Here is a 23,627-nt window from a genome sequence, read left to right on the forward strand (position 1 = left end):
AATTATTTCGTTCGCTCGTTGAATTTGTTTTCATCCTGAAAAAAATCATTGTTTTAGGATATAAACTCGATAGATAATTAATAATAATTATAATATTTCACCGGTTAATGCTCGAGAAAGAGAGAGAGAGAGAGAGAGTCGAAAACTTAAAATAAACAAACAAAATTTATTTATTAAAAGATGATGCGTTATAGAAAGGTTGAATTCTTTCGTTTATTATCTTCAACTTTAATCTTAATTTAAACGTTATAAGTTGCATCCAATTTACCGATATCCAAACCATGCTCAAGTTATAGTCCATGAACTGTTTTACCCAGTTTCCAACTTTTGCTGTGTATCGGTAACCCGTGACTCCACAAACTGAATATAATTAATGGAAAAATTACCGAGGATGATTTGTAGATCAAAAGTTACGCCACAACTTTTGCTTTTAGATAACAACGGTATCACATTTTAAAATTTGAAAACAATTTATCATCCAAAGCTGCGTACAGATTAGAATTTTTGATCGGTGGAAAAATTTAAAAAAATTAAATCTCGATATACGATCGATCCTCCATGGATGAAAATGACATTTATTCAATTCACACAACTCGAATTCGTCAGAGAATTCCAAAAGTTGATATTCCACTCAATACGCAGCTTGAATATTCACAGTGGAGAGATTATGGATCATGGATCGATAAAAATGAAATGATTTCTATGAATTAGTTGTACGATGTACATATGAAACGAATGATTGATTTTCAAGGAAGATTGGATTTACATACCAATTGACTTCTAAATTATAAGACAACGATATTCTTTTCTCCCTTCCAGATCAAAAATACCATTGAATGAAAATTTTAAAACGAAACGTGAAACGTTAAATAGCCAAGAAGAAGAAGAAGAAGAAGAAGAAAAAGAATAAGAGATAAATAGAGAGAACGTGAAAAGGATTAAAATGGAAAAGCGTGTTTGGAGAATTCTTCGTCATCTTGTTCCATCGATCGAACTGTTTATCCTGCGACAATATAGCTTCTATTCTTGAAAGAGGGCACCACGAAATGTTAAATATTCAGATCTCATATGCAGTATCTCTTTCGTAGTTGGATGTTTCGCGATACCGGATTCGTGAATCGATATCTCCCTCTGTTTACGACCCTCCTGCGCCCCCTCAACTTGGGCCCTTTTAAGCCCGAATCGCTTTCGATAGAACGGTCTTTCTCTGTTCGAAATGTACGCCACCATCGCGAGAAAATGTCTCGAACCACGTGGAAGCACGCGAGTCAGCATCTCTGATCAGCGATTCACGAGTCGAACGACCCCAAAGTTGTCGAGTTTAATCGACACGGTGGGGAATTTTCGCGAAATCATCGAACATCGGAATTATTCCTGCGGTAAATTGGATTTCTATAAAGTTGGAAACGTAGAAAAAAAAAAAAAGAAAAAGAAAAAGAAAAAATTTAAAAAGATGGAATTTATTAAACCGGTTTATTATCCGGGAGAAAATTTATACATATCGGACATCGAAACTCGGTATGAAAATTTTACTTCTTCTCGAAATATACATTTAATCAAAGTCATTTCAACATCATTTTCTATTATTTGATTTTTATTAATCCCCCACCTTCCTCCTCGAGCGTTACGATTAATTAAAAGTTCGTTCATTCTCCTACGGCACGGAATTTTTCACCTTTTATTATTATATTATCCGTACATTTAAATCTTGTATTTTATTATATCAATTTTATATTTTTATTATTACATTATACCATTCTGACGTATATTATTACACGAATCGAATAAAATAACACGACCGGTTTTAATCAGAGCGATGAATGGAATTTAATCCACCTTGCGGCAAGCGGTAAGTGACCTTATATAATCTCTGACAAAAAATACTCGATCACCCTTTGCGATCCCTACATTTTTCTTTTTTTCATTTTACTTTCTTCAATCGCAACTTTTTCCACAAATTTTTTCTTCTATCCAATAAACTGATCCTTCTAACTTCCAAAAAAAAAAAAAAAAAAAATACAATTTGAATTGTAAAAAAGTTATTCTACTTCAAAGGATGATTGGACGTATCCCTCTCGAAAATTAATGGATGCAGAGAGTAACTAATTTATTCGCCTCAATTGGCGAATAAGACAAAATTTAGAAGATATATCGAATTTCAAAGTGCATTTCAATCAACCTTAATGCTTCCACATCCGATGATCCCTTGTGATCTATTCGAACGCTCAATTCGTTGAAAACTCGTATTACGTATGCTCGAATTAAACGTATGCTCGAATTAAACGTACGCTCAATGACCTAAGCCTCGATTCATCGAGTTTTCGAATCGCGTTGCTACTTTTCTCTCTTTCTCTCTCTCTCTCTCTTTATTTCATTTCATATTATTTTTCTCCCGCGTAATTCGCAGACTTTGACCATTGAACGGCGATAATGGGGGAACCGATCCCTGCCCGAAGCGACGATACAGCGCGGCGTAATCGATAGCGTGCCGCCCCATTCTTTCCATTCGTTCATTACCGAGAAATCCACAAAGGATCCTCGCCTCGTCATTAACATCGAAACAAGACGAGCCCCGTGAATAAATTCCCCGACCCTCGCCGTCTCCTCCCCTCCCCTCCCTCCTCTCCCTTCCTCCCATGGCCGCGACGCGCGCTTGTTAAACGCTTTTGTCAAGGGGCTGTCACTTTTCGCACAGCTTTGAATGCCCGGCGCCTCGTGGCCTCCCCCGTGGCAACCGAAAAACTTTACTTCCCCGTAAAATTCCAAACGTCAATCCTTTATTGCGAGTAATGAGATGTGGAAAATAAACGTTGAATACGTAAAAACAAAGTTCGATTGCGAAAAGAAAAATTGTGCGTCTAATTTCTAACAATTTTTTTGTTTCTAGAAATATTTTCTCGTTATCTCGACGATACGATTATCTCTACGAATTGTTTTTACGGTAAATGTTTCGTCAAGAGAGTGTCTGTAGAATAATATTACCTGTTGAATCGTAGAGATCGTTGTAAAAAATGTTTTTAACCAAATCACTTGGATAAAAATCTTCTGCCAAGTATTCCATCTTTTACACGATGGAGGCACGGATCGTAAAAATTTTTCTTTCATAAAAGTAGTGTCCCCAATCGATACCAATATTGTCGAACATTCGAAAATAATCTGAAAATAAGAAACGTTTTATCTATGAGAAAAACGATAGAAAAGCGCCTGGCCGAGTGTGAGAAATGGCGTGAAAACATTTAACTCGGATTATTTTATTACCAGAAATAATTTCTGGTTCGGCTAGCTCGATAAGAGGGATTCTCAAGATTTTCGAATGAATATCGTTGCGCGAGAGAAACGGCGATTTCTCGGGAACAATACGAGGCGGCATCGCGAGCAACGCTCGCTGTAATTGCATCCGTTATTCGTTGAGGGGCGAGGCGAGAAACAGAGGGCGAAGACTTAACGAGAAACGGAGGAGGAGGAGGAGGAGGAGGAGGGAGAGGTTAGAGAAAATCTCGCGGAACGTTCTCTCGAAAAAGGTGTGTCGCCGCCGCCCCTTTCGCCTTTCCACGTCCGCGTTTCCCCCCCCTCCCTTCGCCGTTATGAATTTTTGAGCCGAGCCCCGTCGTTTCCCACGTGCGTTTTCCGCACGATCGTGCATTCAACGGAGATTAAACCCCTCTCCCCTTTGAAACGTTCCTTGTTCGAAACTCCGATAAAGCCTTTCGAGCCTCCCCTCCCCCTCTCTCTCTCCTTCTCTTAACATTTTCCTCCTTGAGGTTCGAGGAATCGTCCATGTTGAAACGTGATCTCGAGAGTAGTCAAGATGTGCTTGCATACACGAAACGTATCGTGGTGAATTGATCGAGATGTGATAAGCGAAATATTGTGATATTTTATATATTTATATAGTCGTGCGAACGGTCGAGGCAAGATATCGAGATGATTAGCACAAGTGTAAGCTCGTCGAGCGAAGCACGTTGATAAAATCGAACGATCTGAGGAATTTAAGTGCAAAGTTTTCGTGGTATTCGAACATATTTGTTACGACCATAATCTTTTCTTAATCATTGATAGTAACGGGAATGAATATTCGTGAAAGCCTTAAATTATATTAATTATATAAGAATACAGAGATTGTTGGAAAATTTTTTGAAAATAATACAATTATTATATTACGCGAATATTAAGATTATAATTCGGGATATCGAAGAATGAAACGAATCCTTGAAGTTTTAATGCATTTTCGTCTTTTTTTACTATAATTTCGTTTATATTAATGTTCAGATACAAAAGAGGAAATGCAAGTATGTTCGAAGTATCTCTCATAAGATAGTACTGTACGTTGGTTATTCCATTGGTGAATTTCTTCGAAGGGTAGAAAAGGGGTAGAATTTTTATTTGGGGAGCTGTTTGCATCACTCGAAGCCGCGGAAGCCTGTTTATGACAGGAGGAAATTTTTCAAAAGTAAAAACGCTCTTCTAAAAATTGAGATTGGACACTATGATTGGTGACTCTGTTGTCACGGGTTTGCCGTATTATAACTGTTCTTCTCGCGGAAATTATTCGCAATTTCCCATGAAATATAACGTAAAATAAAGAAGAAAAAAAAAAAAAGAAGAAGAAAAATCCACGTACAATCCACGGAAATATTTTGACCCCGAAAATCGAACGCAGGATCAGGTAAGCCATAAAGAAACGCGTTGTATTTTCACGAACCCGTTTCCGTATTTTTTCACGAAGCTGCAGAGATCTATATTCTTTTTTATTCTTTTTTTTTCTTCTTTTTCGTCGAGGAAAACGGATCCGCCCAAGCTTTGAAACGAAGAAATTGTTTCGCGAACGACGGATCGGGGGAAAATCGTAATCGTTCCCGGAAATCGAGTTGGATATAACGCACTCTTGCCGGAGAAATGATCTGACCCCTCCCCCGTATACGTATTCATTTCGCTACCACGCTTATTCGAGATTCTCTCTTCTTTGAAATCCAATGTTTCTTCGTTATTTCTTCCCTGGAAAAAAAAAAAAAAAAAAAGAAAAAGATATCGAAACGAGAGAGAATCCAGAAAGAGGAGGAGGAGGAGGATTAAATAATGCCCGATCGGCGAAATTTATATGATTGAAATAAATCCGCGAAATAAATTATTAAAACGATAAAAATGAATTACGCGCGATTTTACGCAAATGAACGTGGCGGATGATGGAAGGAGGGGAAGCACTCGCACAGTTTCGTGACGAGTTTCAAACGGCGAATATATATTTGCTTGGTCGGAAAAACAATTTACCGATTAACATCGATTCCGCCATTTTCCACGGCGATTATTCGGATACGATTTATCGGATGGGATGCGAAATGTGTCCAATTCATTTATTAAATTCTCGGTGAGTGGCGTTCGACGACGCGACGCGACGCCAAGCGACGTAAATTTCATCAACCCTTATAAAATTAATGCCAACTCGGGCCGACCTTTTTTCCACAGCCGAGGAATTTCAATTTCGTATAAATTTTTTCTCTGCCACGAGCGTTCCAGCTCGAAAAATCGGTGGACGCACGAACGAGGGGGCGAGAAACGAACGACAATTATCCCCCGATTTTCGAGACTCGTTTACGAACTTCCCTCCAGAAACCTTACGAAGGACGACCGTGGGTTAACGGGGACCCGAATCCTTCGAACGTCTTAATACTTTTTTAGACGTAGGGGACGGTTTCGTGACGTTTGGGGAATTCAGGGAGAATTTCTACTTTTCGAGAGAAACGCTCGAAATAATCCCTTCTACCCACGAATCAATCGAAAATATCTCGGACTCGTCTCTATAGGTTTCCTCGAGAGACTCTCCCTCGTTCTCTTGTCGCTTCTACTGATAATAATGTACTCATACTTCTCTTGATGGAATAAGACAGGGGGAGAGTCACAATTTAGCAGTCTCTTAGGACGTGGTTAATAATAAAACGGCTCGAGAATAGGATAGAAGATGGTGATTAGAAGAATCAATCATCAGAAACATTTTTAATATCTAATAAAGAAAATTTAAATCGCGAGAAATAAACACGAAACATTCTTCTAGTTCTTGGTACCAATTTTTGGCCAACATTTTGAGAAAAATTGTAAGCAGTTTCTTTCCTCGAAAGAAAAATCGATTTGAAACGATAATTTTAATAAATAAAAAAACAAGATAAACGAAACTGTTCAACTAAACATCCCCCTCCACTTGTTTAACAAACGACTTTCAACATTTTTTCCCCACCCAAGGTACAACATTATCCCGTGCTTCTTAATTCTCCTAGAATTATTTGCGCAAACATTCTAAAACGAGTGGGCGGCGGCTTTGCACGCGCCTTAATTTGCCTCACGAAGCAACGAAAGGGGAGAAAGGAAGGCGGAGGGCTTGTCGTGGGAGCGAAGGTAAAAAAGGCGAGAGAAATTAAAGGCTTGGCCCTCGAGAAACTCGAGAATATCGATCAAGATTTATATTATACTCGGGAACGGTGAATAGCGTCTGAGTCCCCCCAAAAAACCGTTTGAATTCCAATTACAAAAGCATTCGTAATAACATTATTGGCTGGCGGATTTCCGATAGTGTCGCGCGTGGATTAAACGATTCCGTGGAAACGATGTGGCGAGGCGAACGGCCACGCAATAGACTACTAGTTAATTAAAAATAATATTCTAGCGCGTGCGTGTTCGTCATCCACCGCGTAAACGGCACCAGCTGCCGCTGCATCCCCTATTCTCGTGTCACGACCTCGTCTCCTCGAACCGGCTGAAAACGGACTGAAGATCGCGTGCGAAGGTTCGATCGATTCGACCGAAGAATAGAATGGAAAGGAAAAAGAAAGGAAGGGAAAGAAGGGTGGGTGGGGTACTTCTTTAAAGTTGCACGACAAGTCTGATTAAACGGTGTTGAACAAAATCACCGGCTATAAGATGTATCTTTGTTTTCCAAGGTTTTCCAGTTTAACGAGTCTCGTTTAGCAGTCTCTCCCCGTGATTTACAGCCACTTCTGATTCCGTACAACTTGCGAAATCTTCAGACACCGCCTAATAGAACTCGGTGGTGCGCTGCACCAAGTTCGGAACGGCACGGTTTTAAGGAATTCCGGGGACTCGAGAGTTTCGTACAATTAGACGAGCACGCGGGCAGATAAATTTGCAAACCTTTTCGCCTGTGTTTCGCACATCCTCCCCCATTGGTAATTCGTTTACCACTCGACGTGGCAACGAAATGGCTCGTTAATTCGTTGCAACAGCTCCAACGGCTCGCTCGCGTTCTTTCGTTAACGTTTGCGAGAATCTCGCCAGCAACGTGTTTTTTTTTTCTTTTTTTTTTTTTTTCTTTTTTTCATCCAACGTTGTAAAATTGAATCGAACGAGGCTCGAACTCGCGGAAACGAGAAAAGAATTAGCTTACACGCATCGTATCCGATACCGATTCGCTAATGAAAAATTGAAACTCGACTTGCTCGTTTTTCATCGATATCGAATATTGTGAGTTCACTATGGAAAGTGCGAGGCAAAATTAGTCGTCAATATTTCGACTTTGCTTCACTTTGCTGTAAAGTTCTCTGTTTCTTTCTTTTTCTCTTTTTCTTCTCCTCCTCTCCTTCTTTTTCGGTTTCTCCTTATCTTTAATTGGTTTCCAGTTCTGTTTGTATTCCCCACGCAATAGAGCGCGTCGTATCTCGAACGAGGTTTGGATTAACGAGCGGCGCGAAATTAACGATGCGGTTCCCGAACGACGATCCCCTCGTCGATCTAACTACCGTCTGAGTCATTTTGAATCTCGGGATACGGGTGAATAATTAATTCGCCTGTCTGTGAGTAAAATTCGGTCCACGGAAACGTAATCTGGGTATTTTCTGGATAATGCGTCTGGACCGGGTAGTTTATTACACAGGCGCTGTTATTTGAGAAGATTAAATATGTAGCTCGCGCGATATCGAAGACACGGAGGTTAATGTTAATCTCCCTACGTCGCTCAATTTCATCTTGTCCGGGACAAAACATCTCTCACGTTTGAAAGTTTAACTTTTTTTTCGTTACCATTCACTTATGAAAGAGGCGAACAATCCTTTCCAATCTTCTTTATACCATCTTCGTCGTTTAAACAGTCGAGTTCGTCCATTGAAAGAGACGTCCACACGAATCTTTATTAGTTATATTATTCTATTACTTTATTAATTATATTATTAGTTATATTATTTTATTAGTTATATTATTTTTTTTACAGCTGTATAATATACCGCAAAGTTTCATTCGTAACAATTCGTGTTCATCGCGAACGGGTTAAAAATCTATAATCCGTGATGAATTCCTTCTTAAATTGTTCTTCGCCGCGATCAACGATCCTGGCGACGGCGAGGAAATTTCGGTTGAAAAATCGGACACGATCGTTGGGCGGGAAATGGAACGGAATAGAAGGATCGGGGGGAACAAAGTATAGACGCGACTGTTTGATCAGCGATACGTAAGTCCCGAGGCCGAGACGCTTCGTATAAAACTTGGTCGGTGAACGCTATTTGGCGTGTTACCGCCGTCCGAATATAAATATTTCTCGATTGTTCCGGAGGAGCGTGGAAAAGGCCGGCGGCGTGCATCTTGTTTACGGCGAACCTTGTCCAATTTATTATCTTGGCAAACTTGGGCCGCGCCACTTTTAGAAAGCCGTCCATTATGAACGGCCGGCCAACTTTCACGGACCTGTTACTAATTTATGCGACCAGCTTACACGTGCCTAACGCGCGGGCGTATCGCTTCCAATTCGACCACGTACACGCCGTTTAGTTTAATCCACTCGCATTTGTACACGATGATGCAAATGTAATGGAGGGAGGGAGGCTATTTTCCAATTCGATCGAACAACAAGATACGTAATGGAAAAATATATATCCTGTATCTGGTTATATCCGGTTGTATTAATTTAATTAGGGTTAATTTCTTGATCCAACACCATCGAGTAACTTATGGGAATTCGTACCGTTGTAATTTAATTCAATAAATATATTTTTTTTAATCTTGTATCTTGTAATTAAAATTACAATCCGTAGTTTAACCCTTTGCACTCGTATATATATTCGATAAGGATACCAATCAACTCGGAATTTTTTCGAACGGCTACTTCCCATCAACTCGGAATTTTTTTTCATAATCAATCAAAAGGAAAATATTTTTATGCGAACATAACATAAATTAAAATTTCCGGTTTAGTAGAAAAAATTAGCAAATAAACATATTTAATCTGCATCTCACACTCTTTTGAAATATGAAAATGTATATAATATATTAAGGACATCATATTTCTTGAAAACATGATTTCAATTAATTGTAAATAAATTTGATTAAATGAATATTATGTAATATTATCTGGCTATAATTTGACCCCAAATAATATAAGATGTCGCCTATATGGGGACAGACGAGTGCAACGGTAGAATATATAATGTCGCCTATATGGCGACATACGAGTGCAAAGGGTTAATAATTTCTCACTTTGTATGGATTTTCCTCTAAATCCTTATCGAAAGTCCAAGAGATCACTTTCAACGCGAGGTAAAAAATTCCATCCCCCAGAAAAGAAAGAAAAGACTTGTCCCCCATACCATATACCTCTATCCTCCATAAACTTCAGGAAACGTATGCAGATCGGGGCCGTGTCAATCCATCTGCCCTTCCGCCGCATTACGATTCAACAATCGCCACGGTGAATTTTAATAAAATCCCACCGTTCCCGCGCTTCCCTTTGATTTAATAAAAAAAAAAAACCTTCCTTCCCTCCTTTCTTCCCCTTCTTCCCACCCGCGAAAAATCCCTCCAACTCGTCGTACAAAATTCGTCGCGAGAATTCCATCGCCGCCGTATCAACGATCCATCCCATTAACCGGAAATAAGGCGACGCTCCAACAACTCCGCTCAACTATATAACCTCACCACACCGTTCCACGCTTAGAGACCGAAATCGAAGGATTAAACTCCTAATACTCCGAGTTGTAGCGACGAGCCGACTCCAAAGATCCATCAGAGAAGGGATTCCTTCGGTATTGGGAGGGAAGAGAAGGGAGGGAGGTGGGGGGAGTAGACAGGGTTGTCTCGTAATTTGGAAACGGCCGACCAGCCGGAATAAACAACGAGGTGGCACCGATTAAAACCATGGGGAATCGATTAAACTGTCCACGGGAGGATAAACGATCGTCGGAATTGCATCGGGGGCGCGCAACCCCCCTATTGAAAAGTTAAAGCGGGATACACACGGGGATGATACACGCGAGAGGGTCGACGATTCGCGCGACGACTCGATGACGCGTTCACGCGCGATGCGTGCGACCCACCGATGCCGTTGTGTCTTCGTCGCAAGGATGACGAAGATCTGTCGGATAAACGGAGGAGGAAATTTTCGCGAACATCGTGTGCATCGAGCTTAAAACGTTAGGCGTCGGATAGCCCAATCGATATTCAGTCATTCTTTCATCCGTATCCGCTACTACACGCGTCTCCTTTCGTCGATGCTTCTCCTTCCTCTTCTTCCCTCTCTCTCTCTCCCAGAGCTTCTTCGAGAAGGAAGAACCTCCCCTTCCTATCTCCCGACCGATATTTCTTTTCAAAGTGCTGAGCTGCTCCTGACTCTTTGTACCGGTCCCCATACTTTAACCCGTCCATGGGGGATCCTTTGTCCCTGCGCCCTCCCTCCTGCTCCACGGACAGTGCCCCTTCCATCCCTAACGGAGCCGACCGTTCCATCTCTCCATTGCGTCGACGAGGGGAAGGAAGGGAGGCGAATGAAACGAATTCGACCGACCGCCACCTCCTTCTTCCCGCGCCCCCGCCGTCGAATGAAGTCGAATTCCGTTTCTAATAAACGCGAATGGGTCTCGTGCCGCCCAGAACACGGACAACCTCGTTTCATTCGAGCTAATCGGCCCTGCTCTTTCTCTTTGCCTCGGTCGGATCGATCGAAACGGGGATTGCGCGTCTCTTTTTTTTTTTTTTTTTTTTTTTTACTATCCTTAAACTATTCGAGGCTGATAACAGGACAAGTTTTCGAAAATCTCGTCATCGATCGTAAAGGGAAAAAGAAAATTTTCAATTTCACCCGTCTTATAATAAAAATTTCCAATTACGAGTTAAAAATTACGCACGTGGAGGATAAGAAAAAGTAGGGAAGAAATTAAATTTGTGCGGCATAGCCAATATATATATATATATCTGGATGGATTAATTAATTCTCCAAGATTAATTCTCCACACGGGAAACTTGTATAAATTGGATGTAATTCCTTGTCTCTATGTAATATTCCGGAATATTAATCCTTCGCTTCTAACGTTGTGTAATTACACGAAACAGAGAGGGTATCAATGGAAAATCGATGACAAGAATTAATAGAACTGGTTGACGAGCAGTTCGAATTTCCTTTACGCTTTCGTAGAAGAGAAACGGGATTCGGATATTTCACAAAAGATATCTCTCTATCCGTCATTTTGATCGGCTTCATTATAGGCAAACGCATTAGATCTCGAGAGCTGTCAGCTTGTTATAGACTTCGAATTTCAAGCAACCTGGTAAATTCGCGGATAGTCCACGGCTACAATAGAATTCCTACCTATATTCCGAGCGATATCGATCTCTTCGGCCTTATCACAAGGGAATTAACAATAAGCGGAAACCTAGTAGAGTTGCATTACCGCGCGTCCGCCGAAAGAACCTTCTATCCAAAGAACTCTTCCATCTTCTGTACAATCTAAACAAAGAAACTCGATCTATAAGAAATAAGAATATATCATAATATATCATAATATCGTCGGAATACTAATGATAAAATATAAAATATTTTAAGACAATCGAAATTACAGATGTGAAACAGATACGCAACTTTGAAACTCTTCCTTTCTTCGACACGTTTTCAAAAATCATCAAATCCATAATGATCGATGGATAGTTTCATCTCCGGCGTGAATAATCCCTCCGTTTTTGCTTCGCCGTAAAAAATAATAACAACAGCGACGCTCTCTTCATTGTGCCAACAATGATACATTGTACTCCCCTTAATCGAGTCGGGGAACACATCATCGCGCGTTGATCGAAATAAAACGTCACACCAATAATCCATCTCCCCCGTTTCAAGAATAACAACAGCAATTTTCCACGTATTAATAATAACACGCCACGCTGTTCCCCCCACGCTCTTCTCTTTTAATCGAGTCATCGTCCAACTCTCTACGCGCGTTAATCGAAATAAAACGTCTCTCGAGAGAAAAAAAGAAAGAAAAAAACCGGTAAATACGCCAAAAACTACCCCTTTCACCCCCGTATCCTCGTATCTTCCATCGACCATTCGGTGTTTTACAACCGTACACCGGTTTTATATACGCGCATCCAGGCCAATTTCCCTCAGACCCAGGCTCGAGACGAAAGAGAACGTCTTCCATCGTAGATCGAGAGGATAGGCGGTGGTTAGAGCGAGATAATCCCGATGGCCGGTCGCAAAAATTGTCGATCGTTGGGGGAGGAAATCGAGGCGAATCGGCGGCACGTCTCGTCCACCAGATATATATAGCCACGAATCCATTACCGGCATCCTTTAAACTTCTCTGGATTTATCGCGATATATATATATATATAGTGAAGTCCGATCGTTCTCCATTACGGGCGAGTAATCGGTGCTCGGATACCTGGCAATCGGCTGGGATCCTCGCGTTCCCCGGGTGACGTTGATTTTTCGGCCGGGCTTTGCACTCGATTCGACGTGCACAGCTGCGTGCACAAACGTGTATCGGCGTTTGATCGATTGCGGTTGTCGCGTCGTTGGCCGCGAATCAATCAGGGTCCTCCAACAACTGTGGAGGATTCGTGTGGGGGGGAAGAATTTACGCGGAGGGTATTATACTTAATGTGTGATTAATGATAAGTTTCTAAGAAAAAATGTATTGTCGTAGCGTCGAGTATCGCACAGGACATCGATAATATTAATAAACAAGCTGTATAATTTATTTAAAAAATTACATTGTAGTCTACTTCTATTCGTGTTGCAAAACAAAAAAAAAGTTGTAATTATTCTCATCGTTATATCGTTATTTCGATAGCTACAAGATACCCGAATATCAAATCCAAATTCCAAATGTTACGAAGAATTAAAATATCTGTCCCTCTGATATTTCCAACAATATCGGGCGCGCCACCGTCACCGGTTCTCATCTCGTTCCAAGAGGGATGGACGCGATCCTATCGTCCCTCGAAGAGAGAGAAAAAGTGAAAGAGAGAAAGAGAGAGAGAGAGAGAGAGAGAAAGGGAGAGAAACGAACCCGTGGAGGAAAAAGGAGAAAAAGGGTACGAAATAACTCTCGAATCGGGCGAACTTTAAATCGTCCCTCGTTCTTCCTCTTCTTCCTCCTCTCTCTCTTTCTCTCTCTCTCTTCATCCCACCCTTCTTCCACCCTCTAAGTTACTGCACGTACGACGAGGAGCAGTAAATTCTCGAGCGCTATCGCGGCCGAAACTATTCCACGTAAGGAGACAGCGGGTTAGACGAAGGGACATTGGATGGAAAACGCTTCCTTGTTCGAAGATCAGCGATTTCCGGGAAGGGGGAGGGGGGACGGAGGCCGGGAAAGGAGGTTACATATGTAGGCAATAGCCACGGAATCCGGAGGGGGATCGGTCGTTTCCATCCTGGCCGTCCACCACCACCAGGAAGAAGAGGCTTTTCGTCGTCGATCGACCGTCCCCTCCCTCCCCCCGCTCGAATATCTGCCATTTGTTTCCCTCCACGTCCCCGGCTTGACGAACGTATTCAATATTCAACCCTGGGGGATCGTTTGAAGAGGGCCCACTTTTCAGACCGCGGTATGGACAGGGTTGCTCGTCTCGGAGGAAACGATCGAATCCAGAATCCTGATGAATCGCTTCTTCCAAGTTTGCGCCCGAAGGGAACCAATCCTCGTGGAAATGATAATCGAGGAAAAGTTGTTTGTGATAGAATGTAATTAAGAAAAAAAAGAAACGAAAAGCGACATACTTTACACGTATATTCTATCAAAAATGTTATAGAATCCTGATGAATCGCTTCTTTCAAGTTTGCGCCCGAAGGGAACCAATCCTCGTGGAAATGATAATCGAGGAAAAGTTGTTTGTGATAGAATGTAATTAAGAAAAAAAAGAAATGAAAAGCGATATACTTTACACGTAATTATCCTACCGTAAAAATGTTATAATATCGTTTGTTCAGAGAAGAAAAAATCTTTTAAACTAGTTAGAACTATAATTTTCAATTCTCGAAAGGTTTTTCCATTCTCAAACGTGCGATATTATATTTCACATATCAAATATGAATCGGATAACTTTAATATATTCAGAGAATATATTATTCGAACGAGTTCCGCCCCAAAACGAATGTCTTAGAAAGTAAAAATTTTTTAGAAAAATAAAGATCGAAACGAAAGATTTCGACGCGTTCCTTGCCGCTATTCGCCTACGAGTAATGAAAGGATACGCGAAATATCGGGGAAACAGAGCTCCATTGGCGACACGTTCCGAGCACATTCGAATCACGTTCCCACTCGTCCCCCCGGTTTCGTTGGTCGGAGGGGTAGGGTATAGGTATTTCCAAGCCCCGGCTTGTCGCGTGGCTTGACGGAGGAAACAAGGGCGGACCGAGAGGAGCCGGCTAATTCGAGAAAGGGGACGGACGGTTGTTCATCTCGTTCGACAGCTGCCTGTCGGAATCAAAAAGACGCTTTAATCCAAATACCGCGACATTAATAGAAAGCCTGGGATTCCCGATTTTTCGCGAGAAAATCGATTATACCGCTCGGATTAAAACTCGCGTTTCTCTTAATCTGAATCATGTTGAAAAAACAATTCCATCTCGTATTCGTGATGAATTATTCATCGAAAAGGGAAGAAGAAAAATTGGACGGATATTTTAATATCCTTTGTGGCGTCTCCTTAACGTCCGTGTCACGACTTTCGTAACTAATCTTGTCGATCCAATGGTTGGAAAGTCCAACGATTCCTTTACAGCCAGACGGAGTTTCCATTAATCGTAAACATACGAGAGTAAGTTTGGGAGAAGAATCTCGCGTGCGTCAATGCTTCAGACTTCAAAGAGACAGAGAGAGAGAGAGAGAGAATTTCGCAGTTATAAACATATCTCGTCCAATTCCGTGCAAAACTTTCCTTCGACGGACAAATGATCCCCCTCCTCCTTCTCGGACATTCCAACGAAAGGGATCCGAAGGGAACCTTGAAGGGAACTTGAACTTATCGAAAATAACCCGAAGGCTTGTGGATCTTTCGATCGTAACTCAAACCAGAGACGGGGGAATCAAAGGAGGATGACATGACGGCGTCGTTAAACCGAATGATCGAGGATACAGCTACGTCGTTAATCCCTGTTTGCTCAAGAATCGTTCTATATACAGGCATCGTGAGATCTTCCAAGATCTCCCCTACCCCTTGCCAATCGCATCGAAATCTTGATGCAATTTGGGTCAAGCCCTCCTCGCCTATCCCACGTTCTATTCCAATCGAGCCTACTATTCCACGCGAGTGGCTCGAATCCTCGCCTCGAGCCAGAGAGAGAGAGAGAGAGAGGAGGCGAGAGGTCGGAGTAGATGCTAGATACGAAAAGTTTCAGAAGGCTGATTCTGAAAAAAGAGTGGGGGGGGGGGATGGAAAAGGATCCGGGATCCGCGTCGGAATTCGAAGCGAGTCGAATCGCGAGAAAGGCGAAATTGGTAGGTGGTAATCTTAGCCGGGTTCGAATTCACTTAAACCCCTCCCTCCCTCCGCTTCCCGAGATTCCTCTTTCGTGTCACTTGCCGAGAAAGATCTCGTCTGGCCGTCGGTGAAAAACGTTTGAAAGGGGATAGGAGAGAGCGCGAGGAGAAGCGCGGAAATTGGAAGCTTCTACTATGCCGGGCTGGCCCCCGCCGACTTGAACCCTCTCCCGCCACGGTTCAACAAGGTAAACCGGTTAAAAGCGGCGAGCAATATCCGTGAGAAGTCGATCCACCTTTCTTTCGATCGCGAGTGGCTGGACGATGGCTTCGAAATCTTCCAACACGGGGCGAAAAGAAGAAGAATGAAGCGAGTGGAAATGGAATAGCGGTGGATCGAGCATCGACGCGATGCTTATCCGATAAAGGTTATCGCGTATCTGGCGTGCTTTCGGTTCCCCCCTCCTTTCGTTCTCCTATAATTTCGATGATTTCGGAAACAAACAAAGGATTAAATCAAATGTGGATATTGGATTGTATACAAATTCGGTCGCGACGATCGAATACGAGACACGAAAACAATAACAATTAAATACTCTCTATTCCTTAATTTCGTTCAATGTGTTAAGTGTTATTTTCACCATCATTGTTGTTATCGATCGTTATTTGACGATGATACTTTCTCTTTTTTTAATTTTACCGATAAAAACAACCTTATCGAGACGAATCAGGAATAATAAAGAATATTCGTGTAATTTTCTTTGAATTCAAATTTGGAAAGAGCAAGAGTTTTATTTACGAGTACGATACTTTTTTGTCGTTTGCAATAATTTCTTTTAACGTTAATAATTAAAATTTAGGCAAACTGAAGTTTTTACCAATTTTAAGAATATGCGTACAAACGCATTTATCGTTGCGATACGATCGAGCAAATGGCCGAGCTTCTTCGTTGGTCGATTGTTTACGCAACTTTATTTATTTATACGATATATTTTTTAAAAAATATGATCCGGTAATTTAATCCAGTGCCAGGAATTCGCGAAAGAGACACATCGTATAATTCATTCCCGAATGGAACGTTTAATAATACGTAAATTGGTATATTTAATTATCAATCGCTCGCTTTTAATCGAAATCTTGAGTTTAAATCGATGAAGAAACGATATGACAGAGTTAACAACATTTTCCAAATCCGAAAAGAAAATGAGAAAATAATTTCACCGAGTTTTAGATTTCTACATCATATTCGTTTAAATCCTTTAAATCTTCTTCATAATTTCCCCTCTCTTCCTATCCTTTTATTATCATTTTCAGATTAAAAAAGTATTTTCTTTTCATTGTTATCCAATATACAGGCTCTTTCACTTAACTTTATCACCTGAAATATCTTTGCCTTTATTAAAAATTCATAAAGATATTCTTTGCAAAAGTTGCGTTTGCAAAAGCATCGCGACGGTGGAAATATTCTATTATGAAAGATTTTACAATAGAATCGTATTGGATTTATTCTAACTTCTTAGACTTTAAACAATAGAATTTCATAATACAATAATTTTAATCGACCGTTTAAAAAAAAAAAAAAAAATTAAAGGGAAATTCGATTACTCGTAATCACGTTCGTGAAATTTCAAATTATTACCCCCGTGTCGATACCAAAAATTTTCAATTTAAAATGTAAACCAAATAATAATCAAAAAATCAGCGCCCGAATTTATAAAAAATATGCCCAAGGATAAACACGAAAAAATTTTAAATTTCGCGTTCAATAAAAATAAAAATATAAACAGGGAGCAAAATATACGAAGCTGCGCACGTTTCACAAGTGATAAAGTTACGTAAAATTATTCCCCCTCCCTCCCCCCACCGATTTTTAACCCGAGATGCATCTCGATCGACTCAACCGCGACGAAACCCTAACAACGTTCCCCTTTAAAGACCCTTGCTGGAATCGAGCCCCATAGAAAATCTCCATGGGGAATCCCGACCAATGCCCAATACACGAGCTGTTACGCGTCGATTCGAACGCACGAATGAAAGAGGAGGCGAGGAGCTTGCTGGTGAATCCAGCCGGATGATTTTCTGTTTACCATAGGTCCGCTGTGTAACTCTCGGAATATTTCGGCGAGGGATTCGTTCTCAATTTAAACATTAATCTTCGTACGATTGGTTGACGAATGACGATTCCCCGAACTTGCTCGAGCATCCTACACCTCGATCGACTTCGAAACCTTTGCGAGTGAGTACGTACTCTTCGTCGCATTGTGAATTCTTTTCTTCGATTCGACGTCGTTTTACGATACTATTATTCGATGAAAATAGTAAAAGTAAAAGTAAAGGTAATTTCTAAAAAGAAGTTTCATCTTTTTTTTTTTTATATTCGTCATGGGTTATTTTTGTTTCGCGTGTTAATATACTCACGATACGATTGATTCATAGAAAAATGCCAATTAAGATAATTAAATCGTAAGCAATGCGTATGCCTATAATCTTTATAAAGAGAATCTTCATATTCTTTCGTTTCATTTCGTCTGGTGAATGAAATGAAATTACTTATATCCATATAAATTTTTATTTTCTAATTTTCTAATTATTTTTAGAATCATCTAAAAACTACGTTTCTTAAATCTTTTATTTATTTCATCCGAATATATCCGTATATAAATCGCGTATATAATCCAAATAGCTATCCCACAAAATAAAAATGTGAACAGAATAATATCGAATCTAAATTCATTTTCTTCCTTTCTTATCATATCACATCCCTCCATCCCTTCGTAATTCTATTTCTGATCAAAAACCATAAACCGAATAAGGAATAAAAAGGAAAGACGAATTCGTTTTCTGCTTTCAATTAAAAGACGAGTAAAATTGAATTCCCCAATTAATATCAATAATCGATAAACCTAAAATCTAAATGTTCATTTTCGAAAGTGTTTTTGGAACATTTTGAAAATTATCACGCGACGACGCATCGTCACTAGCTCCCCCCTTTCTCCCTCCCCACCTTTCGAAATCGTACATTTGAAATTTCGAAACAATTCGGTTCGTTCCGCTTTCATTCGTCGCGTCGGAACAATACCGCGTCATAAAACAATACTTTTATCTCATATTTGTTTTATATCCACCGCAATCAACGTCGCGAATGAGACTCGACGAAAACGAGGCTCGATGAAAAAAAAAAGAAAAAGAGGAAAGAAAACGTGAAACGAACTGAAAAGAAAAAAGAAAAAAAAAGGGATAAAGAGAGAGAAGACAAAAGAAAGACGCGGGAACGTGGACGAGGCGGTGTTGAATCGAACGCAACGAAGATGCCACGATGAAAAACGAGCGGTTTTATTTAGAATGGTCGCCGCCGCCGCCGCCATCAAGTTGCCCCGTTTGCGCGAGCTGCTCGGCCAAACGCGTTTTTCAACTTCCGCGTTTTTACGGATTCATGACCCTGCCGAACGTTTCTCCCGTTTCATCACGGCTTCCACGTGGCAAAAATCCGAATTCCAGAGGACCGCTCACGAATCATTTTTACCCGGCAGATGGCCACAGCCATCGAAACGGCCGATTCTCCTCCGCTTTGAAACAACTGCTTTGAAACAGTTGCCGCTCTCCGAATACCGATGTCTTTGTCTCGTGCTCGACTTCGGCGTGAGCACGGAACTAGAGCTTTTAATGAGTGTAATTTATAAAAAAAAAAAAAAGAAAAAGGAAAACAAAAAGGGGGAGGAAGGTTTAATAAGCGATGTTTTATCTTTTTTTTTTTTTTACAGGAGAGCAGCGTTGAAGTTGGATTATAGCGAGTTATTTGATTACAACGGTTATATTGTCTTGGGACCAGAATGGGCAAAATTTTAATGGTTGAAGTTAAGAATAAAGTTACTTTAATTAGTAATTTATTATTCAAAGCATGGAATAACCGCAGTTAACTGTGGCATCGAACAATGGAAGAACAAGTCAGCTACGAATAAATGTTATTCGAGCATTTTAAATCGAATTACCTGTATTTTTTATTCGAAACTTTTATTCGAAACTTTAACCGATTAGTTTCTCATCTCGTTATCAGTGCCGATTCAGGATCATTATCAAGATTTTTTAATCTGCCGCAGATGTTTCATTAGAAAGTATGTCGCTATCACTTACTAGATTCTATCAGAAAATCTATGAATAAAAAAAATCTAATAATTTTTAAGAAACTTTCTGCGACAGAATTAACAATTTCTTCGATTTGATCCGAATCAAAGACAAAAACTGTTCACCAACGAAGACGCAAAAAGACAAGTCCAACAAACTAGAATAAATTTCTCGACAATCCTCTAAAATTACACGCGACCCCAAAAAAATTGTCCTTTATTCCGATTTTTTGTTACAATCGCGATCTATGGAGGACAACAAAACTGAATCATCGAGAATTATCATCGAGAATAAATTTCTCAACGATCCTCTAATCCTTACTTCTCCGATGTTGCAACTCCCTCTTTCTTATCAAGTTACAATCTCGAGGGAGGGTGCCCGCCCAGCGGCTCGAAAAAACGGGACAAGTCGTAAAAAAAATTGCACGGCGCCCTTTGTGCCGAGGTTACGCCGTTACATATGCGGCCGACGATCGCGAGAATCGTTACCGGTATAAGAAAGCACAGAGAGGAGCCCCATTCGCAGGGGGCGCGTGTAAAAACACGAGGCCTTTACACTGTCGAGGGAGCAACAGCAACAGCAGCAACACCGTCGTCGTCGTCGTCGTCGTCGTCGCGAGGCTTTTATGGGATTACAAGCGCGGCGTTGTGTTTGCCCCTCCACCCGGGCAAAATAATGTCCCAAGGCAGACAGGAATTCGCGATGTTATTACCGGGTACCGGAAATGGAGGTAACGTGTCCGCGCTAATAGGCATCCGCTGACATGAACGATCACCGAGCGTGGCTCGGCTGTCTTCCATCAGACCCTCGCAAGTAGAGGACCGAGTTTTGATCCGCCTCGTTCCGCTGCATCGATCATCGTTTTCCTGCCGCTTGCAGCTCCGCTTTGATAAGAGCGGAAATTCGTTGGGGTGGCGCGGTGGTGTGAAGACCGGTCGGATTGAAAAATTTCTGTACGAGTTGTTCAAGTTGGATATTAATAGCTGTGCGAGAGAGAGGACGATCTCTTATTCGATTTGATTTCTTTCACGACGTGGCGGAAAATTGACCCTTTTACCGCGAAAAAGTATCTCAATTTAATTCAACAATTCGCGAAAATTTCTTCTCCTCGTTTAATTTAATTCACGCGAATAATAATTTTATAATTTCGATAATTTTGTTGGCGTGAAACGAGTTTAATGCCAATTATTTTCTTCTTTCTTTTCCTTTTCTCCGTCAAAGTGTTTTACAACGTAAAATCGTATCCTTCGTGCGAAAATTAATTAGACGAAAGTGAAAAAAATAGGAAAGATCTCGAGAAATGAATCGGTAATGCTTCGTTGATAATACGAGTACACGCAACGTATGCCAACGTATGCCGAAAATTAGCACACGATTGAACCGTCTGCTACATCTACTTTTAACGTGAATCCAGCACACGTATCCAGAATTGAATCTATTACACGCAACGTACACTCCAACGTACCCTGTTTCCAATACCCGTTTCTACAGTGTTGGGCAAAGCAATTATATATAGATCGAGCGTAAGGTATACAACACACACACAGGTAGAATCTATATATCGAAAATGCAATCGCGTAATCGTTGCAATTAGTATCGGTGCAATCGGTGCGATTACAATCGCGTTCATTCACTCGACATCTATTTAACAAACTAAATAGAAGCGCGTACAAGCAAAAGAAATATGGATAATCTCTCTTCCCCATTGCGATTATTGTTTATTCTCTGCAGTGGTTTCGAACCGCGCGAAAGAAATTGCCCGACGTAAACCCGGTTGGCGAACCGCGAAATAAGCGGTTTTTACGCGGCTGCAACTGCGAATGGTTTCCCGCGCTTTTTGTGTTTCGACCGCACGAACCCCCGCGGAACACCGGGGATAGGCCATTTAACGAGGCTGGGTTGGTCAGGTTAGATTAGCACCGTGTCGAAAACTTGGTATCGTTGGAAAAAAAAAAAAAAAAAAGAAAACAGATCCCTCTGCTCCAAAATTTATCCGCTTTTCGCGTAATTATATATATATATGATTCGACTCTCTTCACTTCGTGAAAGGAAAAGGAAACTCGATCTTAATTTATTTTTTTTTCCTCTTTTCTCTTTCAAAGAGACTGATAAGGCAAGGCTAGAAGAAGAAGAAGAAGAAGAAGAAGAAGGCTTTTTCGCTTTTCAAGAGTTTTCGTTAATACGAAGGTAAGTTTAAACTCAGTGGCAACAGCCCCGATGGCTTAAACCAAATGGCCGCCACTTTAAGACGTAAACTTGTAGCCACCGCATGAACATTTTAAGTTATCGCCACTTTAAACTTTAAACTTGCCCAGCCGCCTACGGAAAACTTATCAATTAGTAAGTTTGTATGTACTCAGATTGTTCTAAACCTGCAATTAGAAGTTGGTGGAAAGTAGGGAGTCTAAACGTTATAACTGGAACTTGGTAAATTCCCGTTTTATTATCGAAAGTATCGAGCGTTTTAACGCGTGTACCGTTCATAAACCAAACACCAATTCAACGAGTGGCAAAGTTTTCTTTTCTTTTCTTTTCTTTTTTTTTTTCTAATAAGAAGAATTAACCAAGAGAAAATTTTATAAAACGTTCGAAACCTCGAGCGAAACGAATTTTAATCAAAGACGAATCGCAGCCTCGATAAAATTTATTCAAAGTACAAACTGAAAGAACAGATACAAGAACACGGTTTAACGACCAACGTATGAAGAAAATTTCATCAACCAAAAACGATTCCTCGAAGTTAATCGTAGCTAATCATAGCTCCCCCGAGACACGATTTTCAAAAATTCAATTATCGTGTCATCGATTCAGATTATCTTAGAATCCTCCTATTCCCTTTTGCATATTTTGCAAAAAACTTCCCGATATCTTCCAGGTTCACAGTGCATCTGTCGTGCGGCCACGATCCACCAGGTGCAGCAGATGCGACGGAATCCTACACGACTGGCATACATAATACGATTGTTGTTGTTACAAATACTTGTATTCCAAATGTACTCTCTCGTGTGACGCGTTAAAAAGGAGAGGCGATGTGTAACAGGAAGGACTGAGAAAACGAGAAATTATTTAGTCCAAGGAGAGAGAGAGAGATCCAAGTAAAGGGAAAACTTTGTTGCTCGCCACCTGATCGATGGGGTGAAATGATGGACGATGAACGATGATCGAGAAATACGAAGAATCGCGTGGGATAATCTCGTGGGAGAGAGGGGGAGATTCGGAGAAGTGATTAGGAAAACATTAATTAATTAGTTCGTATAAAGAGAATGGATTGTTGTCGTCCGTTTATGCGATGTATGAAACGGTAGAACGGTAGAAATATTTTAAGCAAAAGATGATACGAGATATCTCTCTTTTTCTTCTTTATTTTCAATTCTATTCTAAACGTTGCGTGAAGTCTCGTATCCGAAGTAGCAAGTTGCTGAAAATAACGAGGAAAAAATATTCTTACACCGTTCGTGATGTGTGTGTATATTGTTTCTTGAATCGAAATTATTAAATGGTATATCAATGCCACGAACGAAGAAAGAGACACTAGTTGAAATCGTCCAACAATTAATATTTCAATTACTCGTATAATTGAACATAAAGGATCCTATTAAAAATTAAACGAAATTTTCTTTTCCACTTTTTCCATCTATTTTAATCTGCGCATATGAATGTATTAAAAAAAGAAGCAGAAGAAGAAGAAGAAGAATCTCATAATCCATGGAACGAAGAAAGGAGGGAAACGAACTAGGAAACGCGCGAGCGAATCGTGCGTTTCCGGTATACATCCGAAAGGCCGGACGTCACACAGACGGGTGCTCATTAGGAATC

The 23,627-nt window shown here is 40.7% G+C and overlaps 1 protein-coding gene across 5 annotated transcripts in view; it reads left to right on the forward strand.

The window, feature by feature from the left end:
- The window catches only part of LOC122718550 (chaoptin-like), a 534,511-nt gene that overhangs the window by 501,862 nt on the left and 9,022 nt on the right, over window positions 1-23,627 (forward strand). The window contains exon 3 of one of the 5 annotated variants that reach the window (XM_043943665.1): window positions 21,914-21,998. The exons of the other annotated variants lie outside the window; for them this stretch is intronic. The gene's annotated coding sequence lies outside the window, so the exon portion shown is untranslated. The remainder of the gene's footprint in view (window positions 1-21,913; window positions 21,999-23,627) is intronic. 5 annotated transcript variants of the gene reach the window in all.

This window comes from Apis laboriosa, unplaced genomic scaffold (genome assembly GCF_014066325.1).
Source record: "Apis laboriosa isolate Shangri-la unplaced genomic scaffold, ASM1406632v1 scaffold64_cov150, whole genome shotgun sequence".
Taxonomy (NCBI): Eukaryota; Metazoa; Arthropoda; class Insecta; order Hymenoptera; family Apidae; genus Apis; species Apis laboriosa.